Source organism: Halichoerus grypus, chromosome 11, assembly GCF_964656455.1.
Source record: "Halichoerus grypus chromosome 11, mHalGry1.hap1.1, whole genome shotgun sequence".
Classification (NCBI taxonomy): domain Eukaryota; kingdom Metazoa; phylum Chordata; class Mammalia; order Carnivora; family Phocidae; genus Halichoerus; species Halichoerus grypus.
The window spans coordinates 56,810,333-56,837,312 of NC_135722.1; the positions used below are offsets into that span (position 1 = coordinate 56,810,333).

At 39.4% G+C, this 26,980-nt stretch overlaps 1 protein-coding gene across 1 annotated transcript in view; it reads right to left on the bottom strand.

Moving 5' to 3' along the window:
* Nucleotides 1-26,980, bottom strand: part of GAB2 (GRB2 associated binding protein 2) — a 181,322-nt gene that overhangs the window by 60,479 nt on the left and 93,863 nt on the right. The window lies entirely within an intron of this gene.

The following is a 26,980-nucleotide window of genomic DNA, read 5'->3' on the forward strand; positions in this document are numbered from 1 at the left end:
AATTATTAGTGTTAAAATGTCCATACTATTCAAAGCAAATGACAGATTCAATGCAGTCCCTATCAAAATACCAAAAGGATTTTTCACAAAATTAGAACAAATAATACTAAAATTTGGATGTTACCACAAAAGACCCTGTATAGTCAAAGCAATCTTGAGAAAGTACAAAGCTGGAGGCATCAGAATCCCAGATTTCAAGATATACTACAAAGCTATAATAATCAAAACAGTATGGCACTGGCACAAAAATAAACATAGATCAATTGAACAGGATAGAGAGCCCAGGAAAAAACTCATGCTTATAAGGTCAATTAACCTATGACAAAGAGGGCAAGAATATACAATGGGGAAAAGATATTCTCATCAATGGTGTTGGGAAAACTGGACAGCTACATGCAAAAGAATGAAATTTCTTATACCATACACAAAAATAAACTCAAAATGGATTAAAGACCTAAATATGAGACCTGAAACCATAAAACTCCTAAATGAAAACAAAGGCAGTAGTCTCTTGAACATCAGCCTTAGCAATATATTTATGGTTATTTTTCCTCAGGCAAGGGAAACAAAAGCAAAAATAAACAAGTGGGATTACACCAAAATAAAAAGCTTTTGCACAGTTAAGGAAATCATCAACAAAACAAAAAAGCAACCTACTGGGTGGGAGAAGATACTTGCAAATGATTTTTCTGATAAAGGGTTACTATAAAAAGTATGTAAAGAACTTACGCAACTCAACGGCCAAAAAAAAAAAAAAAAAATCCAATTTTTTGGATTGAGTAGATATTTTCCCAAAGAAGACATACAGATGGCTAAAAGACGGATGAAAAGATGCTCAACATCACTAATCATCAGGGAAATGCAAATCAAAACCACAATGAGCTATCACCTCACACCAGTCAGAATGGCTATTATTAAAAAGAAATAACAAGTGTTGGCGAGGATGCAGAGAAAAGGGAACCCTTGTGCACAAGGGTTGGTGAAATGTAAATGAATCCTTGTGCACAAAGGTTGGTGAAAATGTAAACTGGTGCAACCACTGTGGAACAGTATGCTGATTCCTCAAAAAATTAAAAATAGAAATACCATATGATCTGGTAATTCCATTCCTGGGTATTTACTACCCCCCCCCGAAATCCCTGAAAACACTAATTCGAAAATATATATGCACCTCTATATTCATTTCAGCATTATTTACAAAGGCCAAGATATGGAAACAATTCAAGTGTCTATCAACAGATGAATGAATAAAGATATGGTGTACACACCAACAGACAGCACCCCCCACAAACACACAGACACATGAATGTCACTCACCCATTAAAAGAGTGAGATCTTGCCATTTGTGACAACACGTATGGACCTAGAGGGTATTATGCTAAATGAAATAAGTTAGTCAGAGAAAGACAAACACCATATGATTTCAGTTACCAGTGGAATCTAAAAATCAAAAGGAGCAATCAACAATAACAACAAAGCAGAAACAGACTCATAAATGTGGAGAACAAACTGGTAGTCGCTAGAGGGGAGGGGAGTGGGAGGAATGTGTGAAATAGCTGAAGGGGATAAAGAGGTATAAACTCCCAGACATAAAAATAAATAAGTCACAGAGATGAAAGTATAGCATAGGGAATACAGTCAATAATACTGTAATAATGTTGTATGATGACAGATGGTTACACTATCATGATGAACACTGCATAATGTATAGAATTGTCAAATCACTATGTTGTGCACCTCAAACTAATAACACTGTATATCAAGTATACTTAAATAATAAAATTTTAAAAAGATAAAAAGACAAGCTGTAGAGTAGGAGAAAATATTTGCGAACCACATATTCAATAAAGAATAGTATCTAGAACATATAAAGAACTCTCAACACTCAACAGTTAAAAGAGGGAAACAATCCAGTTAGGACAAGTGCAAAAGACATGAAAAGATATTTCACCAAAGAGAATATATAGATAGTAAATAAGCACATGCAAAGATGCTCAATAGCTTTAGCCATTCTGGAAACACAAATTAAAATGCAATGAGATCTTATCACAGACCTATCAGAATGGTTAAAATAAAAAAATTGTAACACAAAATGCTGGTAATGAGGCAGAGAAAATGGGTCAAACATTGTTGGTAATAATCTAAAATGATACAGCCACCCTGGAAAACAATTTGGCCATTTTTGTTGTTGTTGTTTAAATGTTTTGTTTTGTTTTTTTGGGAGAGAGAGCTCTCCCGACACAGGGCTCAATCTCATGACCTTGAGATCATGACCTGAGCCGAAATCAAGAGTTGACACTTAACTGACTGAGCAACCCAGGCACCCGTACTTTGGCCATTTCTTAAAAAACTAAACAACATGCAACTACTATATACCTCGGCAATTGCTCTCCTGAGTATTTATCCCAGAGAAATAAAGATTTATTTCATACAAAAACTTGTACATGGATGTTTAAGTTTTATTTATAAGAGCTCCAAATTGGAACAATCTAAGTGTCCTTCAATGGGAGAATGGCTAAATAAACTGTAATATATCCATACCATAGAATACTACTCAGCAATAAAAAAAAAAAAGGAACAAAGTATTGACACACATAAAATCTTGAATGCATCTCCAGAGAGTTATGCTGAGTCAACAAAGCCAATCCCAAAAGGCTACATACCGCACAACTGCACTTACCTACAATTCTTGAAATGGTAGAATTTAGGAATGGACAGATTAGTGGTTGTCAGTGGTTAAGAAGGGGCTTGGAGTAGGACAGATGTGAGTATGGCTATATAAGGGTGGTATGAGAGATTCTTATAGTGATGGAAGTGCTCTGGATCTCAATACCAACGTTCTTGTTGTGATACCGTAGTATAGTTTCGGAAGATGTGACCCCTGGGGGGACACTAGTAGAGGGTATATGGGATCTCTGTATTATTTTTACAACTACCTATGAAACTAAAGTTATCTCAAAATAAAGTTTAATTAAAAGGAAACTGCTCCATAATAGAATTAGAATGTTCATAGATGGGGGGTGCCTGGGTTGGTACAGTCAGTTGGTTAAGTGTCTGACTCTTGGTTTCAGCTCATGTCATGATCTCAGGATCATGGGACAGAGCCCTGTGTCAGGCTTTGCATTCAGTGCAAAGTCTGCTTGAGATTCTCTCTCCCTCTCCCTCTGCTCCTCCCACTTGTGTTCTCTCTCTCTAAAATAAATAAAATCTTTAAAAAAAAAAAAAAGAATGTTCATAGACAGGAACTGTATTTGAAGAAAACCATAAAGAGGAAATGACTATTTCTCAGAGAAGAAAAATAAACATCATGGAAAGAAAGGTTGTTAATAGCTGGCTAATGACTATGACCAGATCCAGCTGTCCTCAATCTTTCCCACTCAGGGATGGGGAGAGGACCTTAGGAAATCACAACGTGAAAATATGAGTGAACTTCAGAGTTCAGGCTTCTGAGCAGGAGGGCACAAAATGGAGTAGACGAAGAGTCATTCATATTTCTTAACCTCCCCAACTACATACCAGCTCTAGGGATTCTTGTACTGTAAAGACAAGGCATGATTCTTGGCCTTAGAGAATAAAAGTTCCCAGATAGATAATAAAAATATACATAAGATGCCAACTATCATCTCTTGTTTTTCTGTGTAGCAGCCAGTCTCCAAGATAGCCCCCGTAATGAGTCTCACTTCCTAGTACAGCCTTATGTGGTCTCCTCCCACACTGAATAAGGATGACCAAGAGGATATTGCATAAACAACAGTGTGTGACTTTGAAGGCTAAGTAATTATAGACATGACAGCTTCTTTCCTGTTCTCCTCTGGATCAGCTGCCATGTTGTAAGGGCACTCAAGCAGTACTGAGGAGGACTGCACATGGTGAGGAACTATGGCCTCCCACCAGCCATGTAAATGAGCTCTTCTTAGAAGCACACACTTCAGCCCCAGTCAAGCCTTCAGATGCCTGCAGCTGTAGACAACTTTCTGACCGCAATTTCATGAGCCAAATCCACCAAACAAAAGTGCTCCTGAATTCCTGACTCACAGAAGCCATATGAAATATTAAGTATTTATTGTTGTTAAAGCCAGTAAGTTTCAAGCCATTTGTTATGCTGCAATAAATTAACAAATACATTCTACTTTCCATTTCCAGGGCTAGGTGCATATAACCAAAGGTAACCACTGGGAGGAAAGCCTTGTCTATTTAGAAGACTAAAAGAGAGCCTAAAAGAGAGACTTAATAGGCAAATGGAACAGAAGAATCCAGAAACAGACCCATACATAGTCACTAGATTTATGAAAAAGGTGATACTGCTATAGAGAAAAGAATGATCTTTTTAATAAATGGTGATAGGTCATTTGATAATTATAGGGAAAGATTCTTAATCCTTATTTCATGCCACATGTGAAAATTAATTTCAGATCATTATAAATCCAAATGTGAAAGATACAGCAATAAAGCATTTAGAGGAAAATGTCTTCATGACTTTGGGGTAGGCAAAGCTTTCTTGAATACTCAAAAATTACTAATAGAAGAGAAAAAGTAATCAATGGTACTACATTAAACTTAGTGTCTGGCAACATCAAGAGGATGAAAAGCCAAGTAAGAGGAGATACTTGCAATACATATATTCAATGAAGGACTCATATTCAGAACATATAAGAAAAAAAAAAAAACCTCCTACATATTAGCAAGAGAAAGATCACTTGATAGAAAAATTGGCAAAAGATCTGAATAGCCACTATACAAAAGAGATCCAAAAGGCAATAAGCATATAAAAAGATCTTGATTTCATTAGTCATTGCGAAAATGCAAATTAACACCAGGACACAACCGCCAGAATGGTTTTAACAACAAGACTGATAATCATAAGCACTGGGAAGAATATGGAGAAACTGAAACTCTCATACCTTATTAGCAAGAGTGTAAATTGGTATAAACCCTTCGGGAAACTATGGCAGTATCTACTAAAGCTGAACATACACCCCAGGACCCCACAATTCTACTCCTAGTAATTATATACATATATCCACCAAAATACATGTACCATATCATGCTTGCTTTTCTGCTCTATTTTAAGTGCTTAATGTGTATAGTCTGGGGTACTGTCATAGTTTCCTACCAGTTGTCCTAATTAAATGCTTACCAATGCATCCAGTTTAATCAGAGCAAAATTCTGATCATGTTACTGCTCTCACTATCCAAAATTTTCATGACTCTCCATCATCTGCACAGCAAAGTTCAATTTCTATGGCTTAGGGTTTTTTTTTTTTTTAATTAAAAATTTTAAAATCTATTTTCAATGTGGTAAGATATACTGAACATAAAATTTACCATTTTTACCACTTTAAGTGTACAGTTCTGTGGCATTAAGTACATTCACACTGTTGTCGAGCCATCAATACCATCTTTTTTTTTTTTTTTTTTTTCCATCAATACCATCTTTCCCCAGAACTTTTTCATCTTCCCCAACTGAAACTTGGGGTCCATTAAACACTAACTCCCTACTCCCTACTCTATCAAGTCCCTAAAAACCACCATTAAACTTTCTGTCTTTATGAATTTAACTTCTCATATATGTGGAATCATAGAATACTTGCCCTTTTGTGACTGGCTTATTTCACTTAGCACGAGGTCTTCAATGTTAATCCATGTTGTAGCGTGTGTCAGACTTTCATTCCCTTTTAAGGCTGAATAATATTCCGTTGTGTGTTTAAGTCACATTGTGTTTATCCATTCCATCTGTTGATGTACTCTTGGGTTCTGTGGCTCAGCTTTAGGGCCTTTACAATTTAGCTCAAACCTACTTTCCCATCTCATTTCTACTCCTTTATTTATACTTTGTTATATACACACATACACACACACACACACACACACACACACACACACACACACACACACACACACTGTAACTACTCAAACCAAGTTGAATTTTCACTGTTCCCTAAACATACTTTTCTACCTCCACACTCTCAATTTCCTCCTATCTGAAAAGCCTCCCAATCTTCCTTCTTTTCTAAATTCTCCAAAGTTTTGCTTATATTTCAATGCTATCCTGTAATGTTACCATTTTTGATCATCCTTCTCACAAGGTTCCAAAATCTAGAGCTCTTTCAGAATAGAGGGTCTGGTCTTCCTCTTCCCCAGATCCTCATATAGGGCCTTCCTTTGGCGCATAAGTACTCTAATTATAGAATTACACAAAATAGCTAAATTTCATTAAAACACAGGTATACATACTTAGGCTTAAATATCTCATCATGAAACTGTTTTTCCATTTTCAATAATAAACTATATTAAGTCACTTAAAGTAGATAATATGAAGATTTAAAGGTATCACATTCTGCCTAATTCCTGGTATAACCCAACCAAGCAGAAGAAACATTATTAATTCAGATCAATGAAAACTCAAAGCGAGGGGCACAAATGGAGAGAAATGAGGAGAGCAGAATGAGGGAGATGCTGCAGAGTGGGATGAGAAAAGCTTCAGATCAAAGTGAAAATACCCAAATTATAGTCCTAGTTCTTGCTCTATAAACTGGGACAAATTTTTTTAACTTTTCTAAGCCTCAATAACCACACATATAAAAGGGAGAAAATACAAAACTAGTATTAGTACATAGAGTAATAAGTAAGGTTTAAAAATATAAAAGCACCTAGAACCAGACTTGGCATGATAGGTGGCGAGTACATAGCTCTTGAGTCTAAAGCAGTCCAAGGAGACTCTGAGATCATGAAACTGGCAAGAGAGTTCTCACTATAAAAGATCCCCACATTTCCCACTCATTGTTCTTTCTACTTGATCATCATTAAGAAGCCAGCATTTTTTTCCTTCTTCATGCCCTGTATCACACATCAGCAACTCCTCCGGGTTCTGCCTCTTTTGGTCAAAGGTATGATTTTTCTTCCAGTCTCTCAGGCTCAAAACCATCTACTTCCACTTAGTTCTTCCTGCTACTTCACTGCTCATGCCAAATCAACAAGCTCCTTTTACAGTATTCAGGAAAACAAGCAAAATTCTGCTCAATGTTTTGAGGGATATAGAAAAGAGGCAAGATCTAACCACTCCTTTCAAGTAATTTATGAGTTTACAATGTTGCAGGAACAAAAGACATGAACACATGTCCCTAAAATAAAAAGCAAATTTTGTGGCGCCTGGCTGGCTCAGTTGATAGAGTATGCAACACTTGATCTCAGGGTTGTGAGTTCAAATTCTACATTGGGTGTGGAGCCTACTTAATTTAAAAAAAAAAAAGCAAATTTTTAGAAGTACCATAAAAAGAGACATAATATGCTGTTAGGCCACTGAAGCAGGGAAATCAAACTGGGAGGGGGGCAGGGAGAGAGAAGCGAAATATGAATGAACATGAACAATGAAGAAGATAGGGTTTGATACATGGTTTTGTGAAGGAAGGAGAAATGGACATTTCTTATAGAGTACACAATATGACCAAGGCCTAGGGATAGGAAAATGTTAAGACAAGTTCAGAAAATATGGAATAATCTCTTCTAAATGTGGAAAAGGAGAAAAGGAAGAGCTTGGTGGTTCTGGAAAGCCTTGAACACCACCCTAAGAAATTTTGCTTTTCTTTTACTGGTAATGGGGAGCCACTGAAGAGTACGGATCAGCAGAGACATGACTGTTGTTCCTGTACTGTTATCTGGCAGAATGATGACAATGAACCAGAGAAAGGAAAAATAAGAGGCTGATAAAATTATTTAGAAAGCTGTTGCAGTAATCTGTAATCGTGAGAGAAGATGGCAAGGAGACAGAAAGGAAAAGACAATGTAAATCACTTTGTTCAACAATGGGGCTTAAAGAAGTATATGGTAGAGCGGCCTACTCTCAAGAAAGAACCTTCCATTTGTGTCTGTGATTAAGAGAACGCCACCATCTTCTCTGATGAAACAGGAGTGACTGTTTTCCTTTTGTACCCAAATCCAGTCAAAAAAACAAACCATTTCACAACCATTCAGACCACAGACATGTACCGTGGGTACATATGACCTGGAAATTGCATAACTCCCTGCTGCCGAGCAGAGAGCACATGTTCCACAGGAACCTGTCTCTGTTCTTTAGGTTAAGATTCCAAGGTAGCATGTAGAATGAGGCCATGAGATCTTCCTATTGCTCTTGGCACCTAGAAAACTCCAGGAGGCCCCAGTTTAGCTTTACACTGGCCATAATGCACAGGATGTTGTGTTCAGTTCTGGTGGTGACGACAGGACTTGAAATCTTCTGGTACTAGGATTCAGTGAGGTTCCGCCTGGAGTCAGGATTGCAGTGTTCTAAGATATAAGGAGCTGACATGTGGAAGAGCAATTTGATTTATTTTGGGTGATCCCACATACTAAAGTTGAACTACTGCCAGTAGGCACATACTACAGAAAAGCAGATTTTGGCTCCGTGTAAGTAAGTAAGAATTTTCTGAAAGAGTGGTCCACAGCAGGGCCCTTGGAAACTGGAAAACTACTCAGCACTGGAGAGGAGTGTCTAGAGAACCCAGGCCATGGGTCAGCAAACTTGTCCTGTAAAGCGCAGAGAGTAAATATTTTAGGCTTTGCAGGCTGTAGAGTCTGTCCCAACTACTCAAATCCGGAGTGGCAGGGAAGAAGCCACAGATAATCCGTAAGCACATGAGAATGGCTATGTTCAAAACTATGTAGAAAAAGAGAGGTATTGGGCAAGATCTGTTTGCTGACCTTTGGCTTAGGCTAGGGATGGGGAGGGAGACTGAAAAGGGGGCTCAAGCAGTGGATCAGTAGACAGACAAGGGACGAAGGTCTCTTCCAATTTTGAGAGTCTTATGTATTTTTAACCAAGAAAATCTAATATGGTAACAACTCATTCAATCAGATTATTCAGATTCTTCAAACAGAGGGTTGTGTGCTTTTACATAACCTACTATTAATTAGAACCCCCTTACACTTTCAGCCTGAACAGCTGAAAATATTTCTAAAACTCCAGAATCTTCTGCCCTGCCTTAGGTATTACATCAAAGATAACAGAACTTTTCTTTGATGACTAAGGACTTAGAGCCTCATATCATCTTTCTAGATACCAAATCTCACATGCCTTGTGGTTAAAATTGTAGAAAGGTCAAGACATTTCTTGGAAGAGGGTTTTGTGTAACTCCTAGAAATGGGTGTGTCCTTTGAACTTCCCTCTTTCTGATGAGGGTAAAGCCAAAAACTGCCAATAAACCAGGAGAATCCTGTCAAGTGAGGATTATAGTTAGTTATAATATAATCTCAGAATCTGAGGTTACTGGATGGTACCAACAGACTGAACTTGTTAGTCAGGGATATTAAAAACATAGTATCTGCATCTTCAAAAAGTTCTTGGCTTTATAGGTAAAAAAATATTCATCAATATCACAAATGCACACCCACACATGCTTTCATTCACCTTTCTCTAAGCGAAACACTAGCTCAAACAATCACAAAGACACAGAAGAATCTGACTTGGCTTTTGAGCACGTGAGGCACAGCCATGTCCCAATACACTGCAGCATGAAGTACACTAGGCCAGTCTTACGTCCCATAGCAGTTAAGAACAAACAATAAGAGAATCCAGTGGATCACGTAATGGTCACATATTTCTGGAGGAACACTTCCTGAGTGAGAAAGGGCTTCTTGCTATTCTTACTCTAGGAACACTTCAACTACTCTTGACCCAGTGACTTTACACCCCTCAGAGTGTAAGGGAAAAAATGGCACTTGCTGAGCTCCTGCTACATATCATGTGCTTTCTATCCATTATCACATTTTAATCCAAACCAATGCTGCAAGGCAACTATGATCCCCTTTGTACAGATGAGGAAAATGAGTTTCATCAAGGCTAAACAATTGGCAGAGATCACAACCCCAGATCTTCTGGCGGGTCAGAGCTAGCGTCCAGAAAGAACTTGAGAAGCTAATACAGATAAACTGCTGACTACACGTTGAGACACACTGGCCAGAGCATTTATGAAAGTCAAGTTCACAGTTGGCGATAGAAATAGAGGGATTAGAACTCAGGTCTCTCAGCTCCTAGTCCAGAATTATTTCCACTCCTCAAATCCAAATTCCCTAGGAGAGAGCAGCATAATTACATGCTCTTGACTCATTTATCTGAGTAATAAAGTTTTCCTCTGATTCCAATGAACATTATTTGTTCCTAGGGAAGAGAATAGACCTTATCTTACCACAAGACTGACTGTTACATTGTGAGGTCAGGGAGCTTTTGTATCACCAGCATTTAGCAAAGTACTTGGTACATGTTATGTACTTTAGAACTCTTCAATGAAAGTATACAAAAAAAAAAAAAAAAAAAAAAAGAATATCTCTTTGTTCCTCTTTGGTAAAAACCAAACAAAACCTTTTAGTCAGATGACCTACTAATGTTAACATTTTCAGAATTCTAACCATCTCTATCCTGGGTGAGATGGCGCATAAACACAAAAGATCACTTCTATGTGATCTTTTATGTGAAACTGACTCCAACCCTAGGCTTCAGGGGGTAGAAATCATGGGATCCTAGATTAAGCCATTTAATGCTTGCTTCGGCAATGGGCACATGATTGAAGCCAGTTTGCACAGTCATTAAGATTCCACTCCAGGACTTCAGTGTGTCTTACTCAAAGTGGGCTCTCTCTTTCACTGGACAGAAAGTTGTAATGATATGAGCCTGAAGTTGTAGTGACCACCATTTGGAATCTGAGGACAGCTAACCCAGACAGTGTTGAGTTAGAAAGATGGATCCTGATGCAATGTGAGTCCTAAATCAAGCTGATCCTGGAGCCAGGTTTTCCCCTTTTTGGCTCAGGCAACTTAAACTCTTCTCATTTAAGGCAACTGAGGTCACTAGTCAACACAGGTTTTAAGCATGCATCCTATACTGAGACCCAGAACTGTTTGTTACCGTAAGAGTAACTCAGAGGTCCTGCCCACAGGCTCTTATCATACTCGTTACTCAATCCACTTTCAGTGTCCTTCACTCCCCATTCCTTTTCCATTCCTTTTTAGTTCTCCTACCTCCTTCCAATCATTCAATCAACATTTCTCAAACCTATCACTACCAGGTCCTTTAGGACCTCACCATCTCTGGTAAGGACACAGGTAACTTGGTCATCTGAGGTCACAGCTCTACTAGTGGTTGTGAACAAAGAACCACTCTGTCTGGGACGAGTCAGGGAAAGCCGCAGAGCACAAGCAACATTTGAGTTGGGTCTTGGAGGATGAGAGTTTTTGCTAGTTGAAGAAACAGTGCTGGAGGGGGAGCTTTTCAGGAAAAGGGAATAACAGGAGTACACATAACTCTTGTTATTCACAGTAGTGATGGTCTATAAAGTCACCAAGAACACTAAATCAGTGAACATGGATTCATTTCTCGTAGGGGAAAACCAGAGTTAGGTTCCTGCAAACCTACGGTCACAATATTTTTGTTAATCGACATATAATCTTATTTCATTCATGTCTGTGTTTAAAGACTCCTTATTTAATAGATATTGTTGACTCATTAACATTGAATTCACCCAACACCACTGTAACTCAAGTCTGAATGAAGCTTGTAGATATGCATGTTTGCTCTGTAAGGCACAGCACGATTTTCCTGAGCTTTGGAACCCTAGACAGCACTCTAAGCACTTTGCTTCAGGGCCTTTTTAAAGAGCCAAACCACCAATAAAAAGCATAAAAATGTGACAAACATGGCATTAAACAGATGGAGAAAAGAACACTAGTTTACAGCATGAGAGCTGAAGCAAGAAGGCAGGGCATCACTTTGTTCTACCTCAGCTGGGAGTGTGTGTGGGGAAATGAAATTTTTCCCCGTGCCACAGACGCACGTGTGTGACTGGCCATGAAAGAAAGCACTGTGGGTTTTGCTTTGGGGGGAGGGGATCATAAATCAATTTTAGCAAGTAGGTGAATTTGCAAATGCAGAATCTGACATCTGTGATTAGGAGGAATGCCTATATATGGGAAAGCTTGGTGTGTTCAAATAATAAAGCTAAGTTTGGTAAAGCCGAAGGAAGGAGGATGAAAACCTGTGTAGAAAGGAAATCACTGGAAGGAAGGCTAGAAAAGTGGTCTGAGATGATTTTAAGAGCTTCACATGCTGAGCTTTATGTTTTTTTTTTTCTTCCTGTAGGTCAATCACTTGTTTTAAAGTTGTAGTTGACACTCAGTGATATATTAGTTTTGGGTGTACAGGTCAATTATTCTTGATATCAAGTATTAATGTAAAATTTAAAATTTGAGAATCCCCCCACAGAGCAAAATGACTTATAGTATTTATTAGCTAATAAATAAAAACTACTATCAATTCATTAACTCAATTATTTTATTGATTACAATGTCTACATTTTTTAAAAGTATGAATACTTGTAAATTCTGTGCATTAGTGAATTGTGTAAGTGTATATGTTTTCAAGGACTCAGTCCACCATGTGGGAACCACTGTCATGTCCCCAGGTGAGCAGCCAAAGGCCCTGAGGAGAAATAAAGCTTGGCTCATGGGAGGACCTGACAAGGGGGTCATGCCGAAGCATAGTGAGCAGAATGGAAAGTAGCAAGAGGGAAAGGCAGTGATAGATGATGATAGTGCATTGTAGGTCATTTAATGAAGTTTAGATTTTATCTTAAATAGAACAAGATCCCGACATAGCAGGGATAAATATATATATTGATATATCAGCAATTGAAGAAACAAGCTCAAGAACAATGTAGTATGATCCTATTTATGGACACATATGTAAGCACATCACCACACATATGTGTACGTACAGTATACATATATGTACACACACACACACACACACACAAAATCTTGTGTTTTGCAAATGCTTAGAAAAGCATTCCAAAATGGTACCAGTGGTTCCTTGTGGAGGAGAGTGGGTATATGAGAAATGAAATAAGGGAACTTTCACATTTTAATCTATATTCTTAGGTATTTTTTTTAAAAAAAATAGAACATGAAACCACTGAATGGCTTTACATTTTTTTTTCTGTATTTACATTTCCTAAAGATCATTCTAGCTTGTGGCAAATGGAGTGAAAAGGGCAAAGAGCATGAGCAGGGAGGCCAGACAGAGAGCTGCTCAAGAAATAATGGCGATTTGGACCAGTGGCAAAGGACATATATATCCAAGATACACTTTGGAGGCCGAAATGACCAACTTGGCAATATGAGGGATATGGGAGGATATGGGAGATATGGGGGATATGGGAGAATGAAGAGTAAGGACAGACTCCCAAGATTTCCTGCCTGAGCTGAACAAGTAGTTGGGCTGTGTCATGACTTATGGTGAGAACCACAGCCACATCTCTCTGACAAGCCTAGCACAGTGCACTCTGTCCATTCTTTGCCTTGAATGCATCAAAAACAAGGGAGTAAAATGAATTTGACATGTGTGAGAGAAAGAGGGTCACATCTGGGAAACCAAAGAGCCTTGTATGAGTGATTACATTGACTAAATTCTATGAGATTATTCCCCAAAGACCAGGTCAATTTTTCTGCAGAGGACTCAGGGAATCCATTAGTGGAATTACCTCTCTCATTGACAAAACAACAAATGAGCTGTTGCCAACCCTATGTGTTTTGGAGAAACAAAGGTCATTCCATTGAGGAATCTCCCTTTCATGTCCTTGAATGCTCTGATCTAAGTTGTATTTAAAGCTCTGAATTAAGTAAAGGTTACCAGAAAAAAACAGGGCAAAGTTGGAGGTAAGACAGACAAATAATGCCCATCAATAGAGTTAAACTGCTTCCCTTCCTCTAGGACAAAGACTTCTCTCATCAGACTACCCCACTTCATGTAATGGGAGATTAGAAGGCTCTTGGGCTTTGGCTTCCCTAAAGACCTAGTTTCATACTTTCTTAAACACATACCTGATTGTGTGACTTCCTTGCTTCAACAGCGGTACTCAAAACCTGAGTGTGTATCAGAATTTCCAAGACACATGTTCTAGTGCAGATATTCCCAGGTCCCAGGCCCAATAGAGATTGCGACTCACTTGGTCTGGAGTGGGGTCCAGGGATACAAATGGTCCAGGGATACTACAGAGTGTCCAAGAATCCCATTTGGAGAAACAAAGAACTACATTATTAACAATGATTAATAAAATAAGGTTACAATTTAGTGAGCTGCACTGGAAGAATAAGTGGATCATGGAGATCTCAGCTGTATTTCCAGCTCTGGTCCGTTAACTGGGCATGTGAACCCAGGCGTGGGGAGAACGCTACTGCTATGGTTCATAGTTTTGACATTTTAAGCCCCAGGAAAAGGCAAAGGGTTGGCAATGTCAGGCAGAACTTCCTGCCCTACCGTACTAGACATAATCTCCCGACGGTACTCAGACTGTAGATATACATGAATGAGAGCAAAGAATCCAGTGCTTTCTGGAATTTTCTGGTCATGAGGGAATATCGTGAAAAACTTTTCTAAGGTACAGGATGAACATGGGGGTTCTTCTGGAAGCTGGCTTTCTCTTCCCTAATCACACCACCCAATATAAATGCAGGGAAGTAGTTCAAAGGATGGAAGGAGAAACTGAACCTAATTGTGAAGATTAACTCAGGTGATCAAATAAATGCCCTGCCTGCCTCTTGGGAGCCCTAATTTACATCCATCCAGCTGCCTGAAGTATGTGTCTCTGAAACACATTCCCATACAGACACTACTCCATGGGCTCTACATGATCTATCTTAAAGGTTTCTTTCTTTTTTAAAAAAGATTTTATTTGAGAGACAGCACGCTCACAAGCATGGGTAGGAATAGGGGGAGGGGCAAAGGGAGAGACACTTCAAGCAGACTCCTGAGTGCAGAGCCCTCCACGGGGCTTGATCTCATGACCCAGGAGATCACGACCTGAGCTGAACCAAGAGTCGGACATATAACTGACTAAGCCACCCAGGTGCCCCAAGGGTTTCATTTAATTTATAAGTCTATATACAGCATAGAAGAATGACCTCTGGGCTAAAGCCTCCCCCACCCTTTTTAAAATCAATATTATAGAGGTATAATTTATATACAATAAAATTCACCCATTTTAAGAGTTCAGGTGTATGAGCTTTGACAAATGTACATATTATATAACCACCACCACAAACAAGACAGAATAGTTCCAAAACCCTAAAGGGTCCCCTTGTGCCATTTCCAGGTTAATCTCTCCTCCCCATCTTGGCCCCAGGCCTTCTACACCATTCCCTCTATTCTTATTCTTACTCGCACAAATCCAGGCAGAATTAAGTGCTTCAATCCAAAAGCCCTATAGCTGTTGTCTTTGAGATGTTCTCTGTCAAATACTACTAATCCTTCCAGATTCTATTCAAATGCATTTGGGGGGGCGAGACTTCCCGGAAGGGCAGGGATCATGCCCATCTTCCCCTTCACAAAGTAATAGCTAAACAGAATGCTGGCTAAAGACCCAGTACTGATAGGCTATCAGAGTATAAATCTTTTTTTTTGTATTTTCGAAATTGTTTTATGAAAAGGCAAGAAAGGGATTATCATCATCATTTTGTAGATCAAGGAACACTCATTCAGAAAATAGTAATGACCTACTAAGCTCATACATGGAAGTTCCATAGAGAGCTGGAACAAGAATCCAAATCTCCTTGGTATCATTATACCAGTATTTTTTTTTCAAAAGATAGGACCCAAAGTTTTTTATTCTAAGATGAGTCCCATATATATATATATATATATATATGTATTTTTAAATTTGGGTCAGTTTTTTTTTTTTTTCAGCCTTATTGAGGTATAAATGACATAAAAAATTGCAAGATATTCAAAGTGTACATCATGGTGATTTGATATAAGTATACAAACTATCTTTTAAATTCCCAAAATTTCCTAGCAGTGGTCCATAACGATTTTTTTTAAAGATTTTATTTATTTATTTGAGAGAGCATGAGAGCGAGACTGAGAGAACGAGTGGGGGGAGAAGCAGAGGGAGAAGCAGACACCCTGCCGAGCAGGGAGCCTGATGTGGGTGGGACTTGATCCCGGGACACTGGGATCACAACCTGAGCCTAAGGCAGCCGCTTAACTGACTGAGCCACCCAGGCGCCCGGTCCATAACGATTTATATTGACTTTAGAATGATCTTAGATTGCAGATCGGGGTTGAATATAGGAATGAATCCCAAATGTGGAACAGAGGATCTGAAAGAGAAGGGGAAGTGGCACACTAGGGCTCTGGGGGCCCCAAAGCCTGCCTTATAACCGTATAGTCTTAATGGCGGCCACTTGTCTCTGTGGAATGAGGTACTGACCACTTTAGGAAATAGAAGCACCATGACCTTTCATCTTAAGAAGTAAAAACCACCTAATCCTTTTATTTCTACGCACCCTCTCCACCTTTGTCTGAGTGAACAATAAAGCTGAATAAATACCAGATTAGGGACTCAGTTTTTAGATAATTTTTCCATCTTGAGGCATCCTCTGTGACATGGTGCCCTTTGGGGCTCTAGAAACTTTCCAAAGATCCCAATTTCTTCCATGACTTCAGAGCAAAAGTTTGCAGATTCCAATTGGGGAGCTATGGCTTCCTCAAGGAAAAGTCAAGTATCTCCCAGGCTCAACCCTCAGTGACTTTCTAAATAAAACTCTCTGACTGAAACGAATCATTTCTGACCTTAACCCTTATCTGCTTAACAAATGTTACACTGCAGCAGTCAAAAATACAGAAACGATTCCAGCAGCTTAATATCCAGAATGCACACCCCTATATTAAATATATGCCTCTTCACCATGCCTGACTTATACTTAGAAATTTGGTACTTTATTTTTGTTAGAACCTTCCACTTTAACTATACTGTATCCTAAACTGAAATGAACTTTCCAGAAACCAGAACATGATTTATTAATCTGCATTAATCAATCCCAACCAAATCCAAACCTATATGCTTTCTAAAGCAATCAATGTAGAGCAAAATTAGAATAGGAAATTTTTCTAAAAGGATTATCAGTAGAGATTTCATGTGTAAGCAGTTCTTCATTTATAAAAGCTCCAAGTTTCATTCTGAATGTTATTTATGTTATTTCAGATGCACAAGTGTTTTGTAAGATTCTTGAAAACAAAAGACGGAAAAGATACATGGTAATGCGTGGTACAGTGGAAAATAAGCAGGATTTAGAAATTGAAGCTGTGGCTCAAATTCCAGATATCAGTTACTAGCTTGTGTGACCCTAATGAGTCACTTAACCTCTGTGAGCCTTAGTTTCCTTATCTGTAAAACGGAGCAAATTCCACCTACCTCACATGGTTATAGAGAGGAAAAAATAAGGCAAGATATATATGTTTTTACAAAAGTGTTATGTACAAATAAAAACTATCTTATTGTTTTGAACATGTGCCTCTAATCACCCCTGTATCTGGGCATAATTCAGTGGAAAGAGATCATAGTAGGTAACTAAAAATACTGCCTGATATCTACGTAAAAGAGGGTCAATACAACCACACACTCTAAGGAAAATTAGCTATAGCACCCATATATAAACTCTTAACTTTGAAAAAAATTAACTTTCCAATTCGGTCACTGGGAGTGGCTTATGACAGCAGTGCTTGTGAACACCACAGCCTCTGTGTGCACCTGCAGTCCTCGATGTGGGTCCTTAGTATTATTCTCTGCCAAAGCCATCACAACACTTTGGAGGGGAGTTGATTCCATATGGTGGAATAAAAAAAGAATTAGGTCTATATGTGCTGTTTATTGAATAATGAAAGCAAATTGCAGAAAGGGATGCCTGGGTAGCTCAGTTGAGTGTTTGATTCTTGATTTTGGCTCAGGTCATGCTATCGGGTTTGTGGGATTGAGCCCCACATCGGGCTCCACGCTCAGTTCAGCGTCCGCTTGGGATTTTCTCTCAGCCCCTCCCCCCCACTCGTTCCGTCTCTGTCTCTCTCTCTAAAATAAATAAGCAAATCTTTAAAAAATAAAATGTACAGAAGAAAAAACGTTAAGGACTGCTGAAAATCAGAAGGATTAGATTTAAAGTGATTCCTAACGTCCAAGTTGTAACCTTTTAGGTCTAAAAGTTGAGCCTGTGAAAATATGAGTTTATGATATTCAAAGGAACAGTGTACAAAGTTTTTTTTTAAATACAAAAAACCGGGTGCCTGGGTGGCTCAGTCATTAAGCGTCTGCCTTCGGCTCAGGTCATGATCCCAGGGTCCTGGGATCGAGCCCTGCATGGGGCTCCCCACTCCGTGGGAAGCCTGCTTCTCCCTCTCCCACTCTCACTGCTTATGTTCCCTCTCTCGCTGTGTCTCTCTCTGTCAAATAAATAAATAAATAAAATCTTTTAAAAAAATAAAATATAAAAAACAGGCAACTATAATAGGATTTATTTGGTATTTTTATTGAGTTTCATAAGAAGGGAGTCAATACACTGGACATCTCTCTTCTTTTTTTTTTTTTTTTTTAAAGATTTTATTTATTTATTTGACAGAGAGAGACATAGTGAGAGAGGGAACACAAGCAGGGGGAGTGGGAGAGGGAGAAGCAGGCTTCCCGCGGAGCAGGGAGCCCGATGCGGGGCTCGATCCCAGGACCCTGGGATCACGACCTGAGCCGAAGGCAGACGCTTAACGACTGAGCCACCCAGGCGCCCCTGGACATCTCTCTTCTATTAAGCAATATATGTGATATAGAGTATAGATGCATATCTGTTTCTATCTGCATAAGAAGAAAAAGAATCAATATAGGAAACTATAAGTAAGTAAGAAGTACAAGAAAAAGTAGAAATTATACAAACAACCTAACAATTGATCAGCATTGGTGGTCACCCAGATAGCAAACAAAAGGTGGAGGGGATTAGCAGTTAAAAAGCACTGGTGGTCAGGTACACTGGCCAGGTAGAATGAGCGTGCAATAGTATATTTCAAGATAATACTTCAGCATGCAAAAGACAGCTGACTCCATGAACTCATACTCTCTCAACTTCTAGCAGTGCTTCTCAAACTTTAACATGCATCAGCATTACCTACTGGACATGTTAAAATGCAGATTTCTGGGCCCTATTCCCGGAGTTTCTGATTTAGAAGATCTGGAGTCGGAGGTCTGAGAATTTGCATTTCTAAAAACTCTCCAGAAGATGCTGATGCTGCTACTCCTAGAACCACAATTTGAAAACCGCTGCCCTGATTATAAGGACATACTATTGAGGCATAAGTAAGTTCTGAATAACGCTAACATTCAGGTCACTACATCATAATTACTAAACAGTGTTTTATAACTCTGGCCAAGCAAGAGACTAAAAAATTCCTCATTTCAAGGTAAGATATGAAAATACAAGAAAGTAAAACAAAAGTTTTAGCTAAAGTTGCATTAATGTACCTGAAGTTCATCTAGAAGAAGGAAGCTCAGCCTCATAACCAGAGGCAGGTCTACAACACTGAGATAGCAACCAAGCCGTGTGCTCCAACCAAAGATCAATTAGTCTGTCACTGGAAACCAGGACTTGGCCAATTTGAAAAGGTGTTCTTTTTACTTTTCATTTTGGTTAGCTTATTTTCTTGTTATTTCTCTGGGAAAGATGATTTCCCTGGGGAAGTCAAAATTATAACTTAAATCTTTGGAAGATATCCAAATAAGCTTAGTAATGCCAGAGGAGAGCATGCAAATAAATACAAAAATAATGAAATTAAACTCAAGGTGTTGATGTTTTAGGATAAGATTAAGCATAAACATACACATAAGATTTGTGATCACTGTATTTGTATATGTCTTATCTACTATTTAAGGTTTTTGAAGTACTCAAGAGAAACAGCCAAATTAAGCTTATAACTGTGGTTATATTGAGAGAAATTAAAGAAGTTTGTTAATAACTAATGTTTAAATGTACAATAAAAATTCATTTTCGAAGTTTTGAAATTAAACATTAAGCAAACTATAAATAAATGACATTCGTCTTCTTTGGGCACAAAAGCCTCTTAGAATCTCCAAATACCTGAGTGATTGCTTACATCAGCCAGAAATTGGACCATTAGGAAAGATTTCAAAAGGATGCTCCTGAGTAGAGAAAGTAGTTTACAATATCCTATACTGCTGATGTAAAGATGGAATGCCATCACATTCAAAGACTTCAACTACAGGACTGAGCATACACCATACAAAGTAGGGAAGAAAATAACATTTATGAGCATCTACTTAGTACCAATCCAATCTCAGCACCTGGATCACTCTATATGCTCAATAACCATTATCTGTTATTCTAATTCAGGCAACTTGTGTAAAAGGGGAGGAGGGTATAAAGAATTATGGGACACAGGAAAGAGACTGATTTATCAGACTTCGAGAAGGGAGTCACAGAATATGCCAAGAGGAGAGGGTAGGAAGAAATTCCAGATTTTAAGCACATGGAGGCACAGAAATACATGGCATCTTCTGGCAATGGCAAGTTCTTTGTGTGATTAAAGGAAACGATATAGGGGGAGAGGTCATAGCAAATGAGGCTAGGGAGGCAGGTTAAGACCAGATCACAGAAAGCCTCAAAGGCTGCCACACAATGCAGTATGGACTTACCATCTAGGCGACTGGAAGAAACAGGATCAGATCTAAGTTTTAAAAAATGTAAAACTGTGGGATGCCTGGGTGGCTCAGTCTGTTGAGCGCCCAACTCTTAGTTTCAGCTCAGGTCATGATCTCAGGGTCACAAGATGGAGCCCTGTGTTGGCTCCACGCTCAGCAGGGAGCCTGCTTGAAATTCTCTCCCTCTCCCTCTGTCCCCCCCCCCCCCGCTTGGGTGTGCTAAAATAAACAAACAAACAAACAATAAATAAGTAAATAAATACTTTACAAAATATATAACTGAGCTACACACGACATCAAAGAATCTTAAAGTTGAGAGAAGGAACCAAGACTGAACATGTGACTTCATTTATATAAAGTTCAAAAATGGACAAAACTAACACTACTGCTTAGGGATACACATACTCACAGTAAAACTATCAACAAAAGCACAAAAGCTGTCCTACTGCGGCAGGGGAGGGAGTAGGAGTGAAGTAAGAAGAGTACGATTAGGAGGTGCTGTCAATTTTTTGGCCTGAGTAGTAGCAATATGAGCGTTTCCTTGATTTTACTGTAAGTTTCATACATTTTTCTATGTGTATTATAACTCACAATAAAATACTGCAGAAGACACAATTAGAAGTATCCTGGAAGGATGATGAGGGTGGGCAGAGTCTAGAGACAAGAAAAGAAATTGAGATGGTCGTAATAGTACAGGCAAGGGAAGAGAACTTGAGTGGGGTCATTAGTAACAGGGACAGAGAATGGAAAGGAATTGAGAATGACTTAGAAGTTAGGTCTTAGTGACCCATTTGAAATGGAAACTAAGGGAAAGGCAAGTGTCCAAAGTGACTGTAAGATTTTTTAAGTTTCAAGCTTGAGAAACTGGGTGATAGGTGGGGAAAATACTAAGAAGAGCAGACTCATGCATTTTTTTAAAATTAAGATGTGATTCATATACCATAAAATTCACTCTATAAAGCATACAATTCAGAGGCTTCTACTATATTTAGAAGGTTGTGCAACCATCACCAGCACCTAATTCCATCCTAATTCTCTTTGACCCAAAAGAAACCCCACATTCATTTACTCATTAACAGTCACTCCCCATTCCTTACCTACTGCCATTACCTTGTCCCAATGTGTGGTTAAAACCTGTCTTGACAGAATAACAGTGACATTCAATTGGTCTCAGGAGCCCAATCCCTGAGGAGATCCTATTTCAGAGCCTTAATTTGCCTCCCACAAAGACAGGAGCTCTGGAGAAGCTGAAAACCTTTTCTCAAACTGTAGAGGGGGTACATCCCCATTCCTAGTTCTGCCCTGGAGAGGGACTCAAGTCAACAGGGATCAAGGTGGCACAAAAAGGCATCAGGTTATAGTGGCTTTCAACAAGTGGCAGAACTACCCACTCTCCAAGGGTTTGGAAATGTGTGAGTGCTTGGTGAGGGGAAAACTGTCACAGTGCTTGGGGACCACGACAGGCATTATAGGACAGGGGACAAGATATTAACCTCAAACAATGCATGGAGTATTCTGCATTAACAAAGAACTGTCCTACCCGAAATTCCAGCAGAGCCCCACTTCCCCTCTGAGAATCAACAGGGGCAGAATTCCTATGATTTCTGCAAACATGCAAAACCAAAATGGAGAGTTATGATCTGTAATTGGGAACCAGGCCTAGGCCCAAGAACATTTAGCTAAGAATAGCTGAGAGAACAGAAGATTTAAATTAGCTCACAGTGAAAAGAGGGTATTAATAGAAACTCAGATATTAATAGTGCTAAGTCTCAGTTAGCCCTGGAGGACATTGGCCCGGGACTGGCAGTGCTGGACTATCACCATTCTCCTGAGTCTGTGCCATGTGTCAGAGCTGCGACTTCAGGTATGAGAGCAGGTAAAAGCTCTACTTAGTGGTACAATCCACAGGCAGGGAATAAACCATCAGAAAGAGGACCCATAGGGGTATGTTCTGTAGTCCAACTTAAAAAGTTAAGAAGGGCCATTAGGGAGCTCGACACAGGGAGAGACACTTGTCTTCTCCCTAAAACTTTTTTTTCTCTCTGCACTGATTCTGCATGAAATTCTGTCATTGGTCACCCCTTTGATTGCAGCATTGAAGAACCTTGTTAAAATCGGCAATTTACTTTCAAACACTTATGTGTGAAGAAGCCCTGGGGAACACAGGCAAACATATGAGACAGAGAATCCTCAGATTAAAAGGGGCTTCCATTCTTGTGGTGAAATTAAAACATGCACAGAACTAAAGAAAATACGCATTCACCTGTATAATACATTCCAAAAGAAATAATTTAGTAGCTGAAAGTAAATTTTGGGGTCAGCTTTGCTAATTATGAACAGCATAAACTTGGGATCTTTCTTATTGCTTAAGCCTCTATTTTTCAAATATAAAATGAAGATGATAATCCTGACATGGTTCTTATGAGAATTAGAAGCGAAAGGTTGGGTTTTTTTCTTTCCCTAAATAAAGAATATAATATTAACTTTATATATACAAACTTTCTCATAAAGTTCTATTAGAGTTCAGAAGTGGGAGAATTTATATTTGATATGAGAAGAGCTTTACAAAGGAAGCGGTATCTGAACTAGGCTTCAAACACATACTTAGGATAGTAAATGTATTTTACACCCAAAGTCATAATTTATTCAACAAATTTTCATTGAGCTGCTGCCTTGTGCCAGGCCCTGGGCCAGGCAGAGGATGTTAATGACTTGGTACTGCTTATTATATTGCTTCAATATATTTATTTATTCATGAATTCTTTCCACAAATACCCAAGATGCAATTAGTTTACCAGAGTAACCAGACACCTAGAAAGCGTAAGGTAACTGGACTCAGAAAGAGGGGACAATCAGACGGAGACAGTGGGCCCTGAATGATGCACCTACTAGGAGTTCAGTCAGGCCAGGTCATGGGGAGGCCAGACACCTGAGGGTCCTGAGATGGGGTGGGAGACTCACCAGGAAAAGGCATAGGAGAATCCTACTGACATGATTTTGTCTAATAAACAATGCCGTCCAGTGTGGGATGGACGGATGGAAATCAGCTTTGTGCCTTGCTGCAAATGACTAAGGATACCAACCTTGCTCCCAATTCTAGGCCCGGAAACAATTCTTTTTCCATGCCTATGTCACAAGGCAGAACATTATATAAGATGCCATGAACCAAGCAAATGCCATAATCAAATGAATGTCCCTGGTGTTTACTGTAAGCTCTGAGCCAGGCTGACCTGTGGGAGAAAAAGGGGAAGAGGAGGAGGAGCAAGAGGGGGAGGAGGAAGAGCAGGGGGAGGAGCAGGGGGAGGAGGAGGAAGTTGAAGAATGGATAGATTATTTCCCTGTAATTCTTCAATAAGAAAGTATGGAGAAAGCAAGAAGGAGATTACTTTTTGCGGTTTCTACAAGCTGTGTGGTATTTATCATAATAATAAAAACGAAATTCATTTACTATGTGCAAGGCATTGAACTAAGCACTTTACATATATTGACGCATTTCATCCTTACAACTATCCTATGCATAATTTCTATGATTATCCTAACTTAAAGATGAAGAAATTGGGGCATGAAGCAGCTAAGTAACTTAACTGTAAATATAAAACTGTGAAGTGGCAAAGGAAGGTCTTCGGGCTCTGTCTTCCAGGCTCTTCTTGCTAACCAAGGCTTCCTCCCTTTAACTCAGACCTGCGTTACATTTCCCAGCCAGGAATTTCTGCAACTTCCCAGGTCTGACATATGAAGGCTCAACAAGGGAGGTAGGCACTGGAGCTGAAAATATGAAACTAAGAGGTGACATACCATTTCATGTTAAATCTTAAGAGAATCTTGAGTGGTGATCCATCAGAAAACCTGGGTTCAATCCTCAGTCTGCTATTTATTATGTGACCCCAGCAAGTTCCATGACCTCTCAGACTCATGAAGAACTATCACCTGCTCTGTTTATTTCACGAGGTTGTTTATGAGAATCAGATGTGTACAAGCTTTAGCGTGTTGGCTTTGGGACCACTCTAACAGGTTTTTTTTCCCTAACTTCCTTTTTTTCTTTAAGTTCTTCAAATGGTTTGGGTCAATGTAGCTGCCAGATTAAGTGTTTATTACAATAAAGCAGACAGTCCTGAGACTGGATCAGAATCCTGGATTGTTAAACTATTATTAGCCATGTGAGTCCCGTGTAAAGCACCTCATGTGACTGCTGTCTGACTCAGGCGCCCAGTGAATGGTTCCTTCACTTCTCCTTCCTGGCCCTGTGCTTTCATGGCTGAGTTACATGGGACTCGATACTTCTAAGTCCAGAGGCTAAGGAATAACCCGGTTAGGAACAGAACACAGAACTCTCTGGTATTCCCCCATCTCAGGGTCACTGGGGATCATGAGCAACACCCACAGTCTCCCTATGATTCAGTTTCCCCATCCCCCCAAAAGGCTGATTCATTTGTTCAGGGTACACCATGGAGTCCTGCCAAATGCAAATAAACTGTCTATGCTGCACGTGCCAAGCTATGCCGGGAGCAGGCTCATTACTGCCACAGTCGCTACAACAAATAACAACAAAAGCCTCTAGGAGCAAATTACCACACATAATAAACTTAATTCAAGAAACACTGAAGAGACCCTTAGCTGCATCTTAATTTACACAGCACCATTTATCACACAAGTGCCCTGGGGCCTCTACCAACTGAAATAAGACATCTGTACAGGTTAGTTCCTACTACACCTCGGTGATTCTACCAACTTCAATCTACCTACCACAAAAAAAGGTGAAGACGACACGGGAAAGACTGCAGGAAGAGTAACTGAAAAGAACTCACTGTGTGAAAAATATGAGAGAATTCTGTGTTCTATTCCTAACTGGGTTAATTCCTTAGCCTCTGGACTTAGAAGTATCGAGTCCCGTGTAATTCATCCGGGAAAGCACAGGGCCAGGAAGGAGAAGTGAAGGAACCATTCACTGGGCGCCTGAGTCAGACAGCAGTCACATGAGGTGCTTTACACGGGACTCACATGTAGGTCAGGAGCGGCTAATAATATTCCCGACAATCTAAGGCGAATGCATTGAGACGGTACTTCAAACCTTTTTTCCAAAGTAATAATATACAGGGTGTCACAACAGGGGCAAAAACACCAGATATAAGACAAGTCATTGCCAGCATTTGAGCACCTACACAATGTGTCACCCTTGTGCTAAATTCTTTGTGTGTGCTGGCTGATGTTCAGTACTCACTCAACCATGTAGGAAGTAGATGGTACTATCTCCGTATTGTAGGTGAAAAACGGAGTTGCTTAAAGTGGTGGAGCATTTTGCCTGAAGTCAGTGACCCAGCTTCAAGTCCCACCTCAATCTTCTAGCGAGGTGATGTCAGTCAAACCCCTCAACTTGGCTGTCCTTTAGTAGCCACAAGTACAATGGAGGTAAAACCAATCTTCCCGGCCATTCATGAATGTTGCAAGGACTATGTGTTATACAGAACAGTCAAGGGTAAAGTGCACGTAAAAGTGTCTTGAGTTCTTCCAACTAGACTGCGGTCACTGGTAGGCACAGACCATGTCACACGATCTTTTAAAATCCCTAGAAGTAAGACTATATTGCATATGCTGAATGAGTACGCATTCGTAACCATTATGAATATAATTATAATGAAATGCACTAAAGGCAGCATGAATAAAATGACAACGGTGTGTCGGGGCAGGGCCTGCTCTTGGAGTAGCTCAAGGACAGGGTCACAGTGGCAGGAAGGGAGTGACAGCAGATAAGGCTGAGAAAACAGGTTGGGAACAGACTGTGGAAAAGCTTTAAATGACCCTCTTAAAAGAATTTCAAGAGAGACAGCAAACTCAGAGTTACCTTGAAAGAGTCAGAGAAGCACAGACAGAGGAGGACGGAGGAGAGAAAAAGGGCAGAAGGAGAGGAGCTCTCAAGTGAACCCTAAACATGTTCCATAGTTCTGGTCAGGGCTAGCTGCATTTTTTCCCCCCTTTTCTCTCCATTACCCTTTTCTCACCTTATATCATAATTGGTTTTTTCCTCCTTCTTCTCTTTTATGCCTTTGGCACACCAAGGTTACAAAGGGGGCTGCTTTTAAGGTGTCCTCAGGGATATTTTAACTTCTCTTTTCTGATCCATAAAATAGTTTTAATACATCCCAGGATTATCATGCATATAAAATGAGACAACATATATCTTTTCAACAAATGGTGCTGGGAAAACTGCATATCCACATGTAAAAAAATGAACCTGGACCTTTATATCATGCACAAAAATTAACTAAAATGGATCAAAGACTTAAATGTAAAACCTAAAACTATAGAACTCTTAGAAGAAGACACAGAGGAAAATCTTCATGATACCGAATTTGGCAATGAATTCTTGGATACGACACCAAAAGCACAGACAACAAAAGAAAGAAAATAAATTGGACTGCATCAAAATTGAATACTTTTGTGAATCATAGGACACAAGAGAGTGAAAAGAC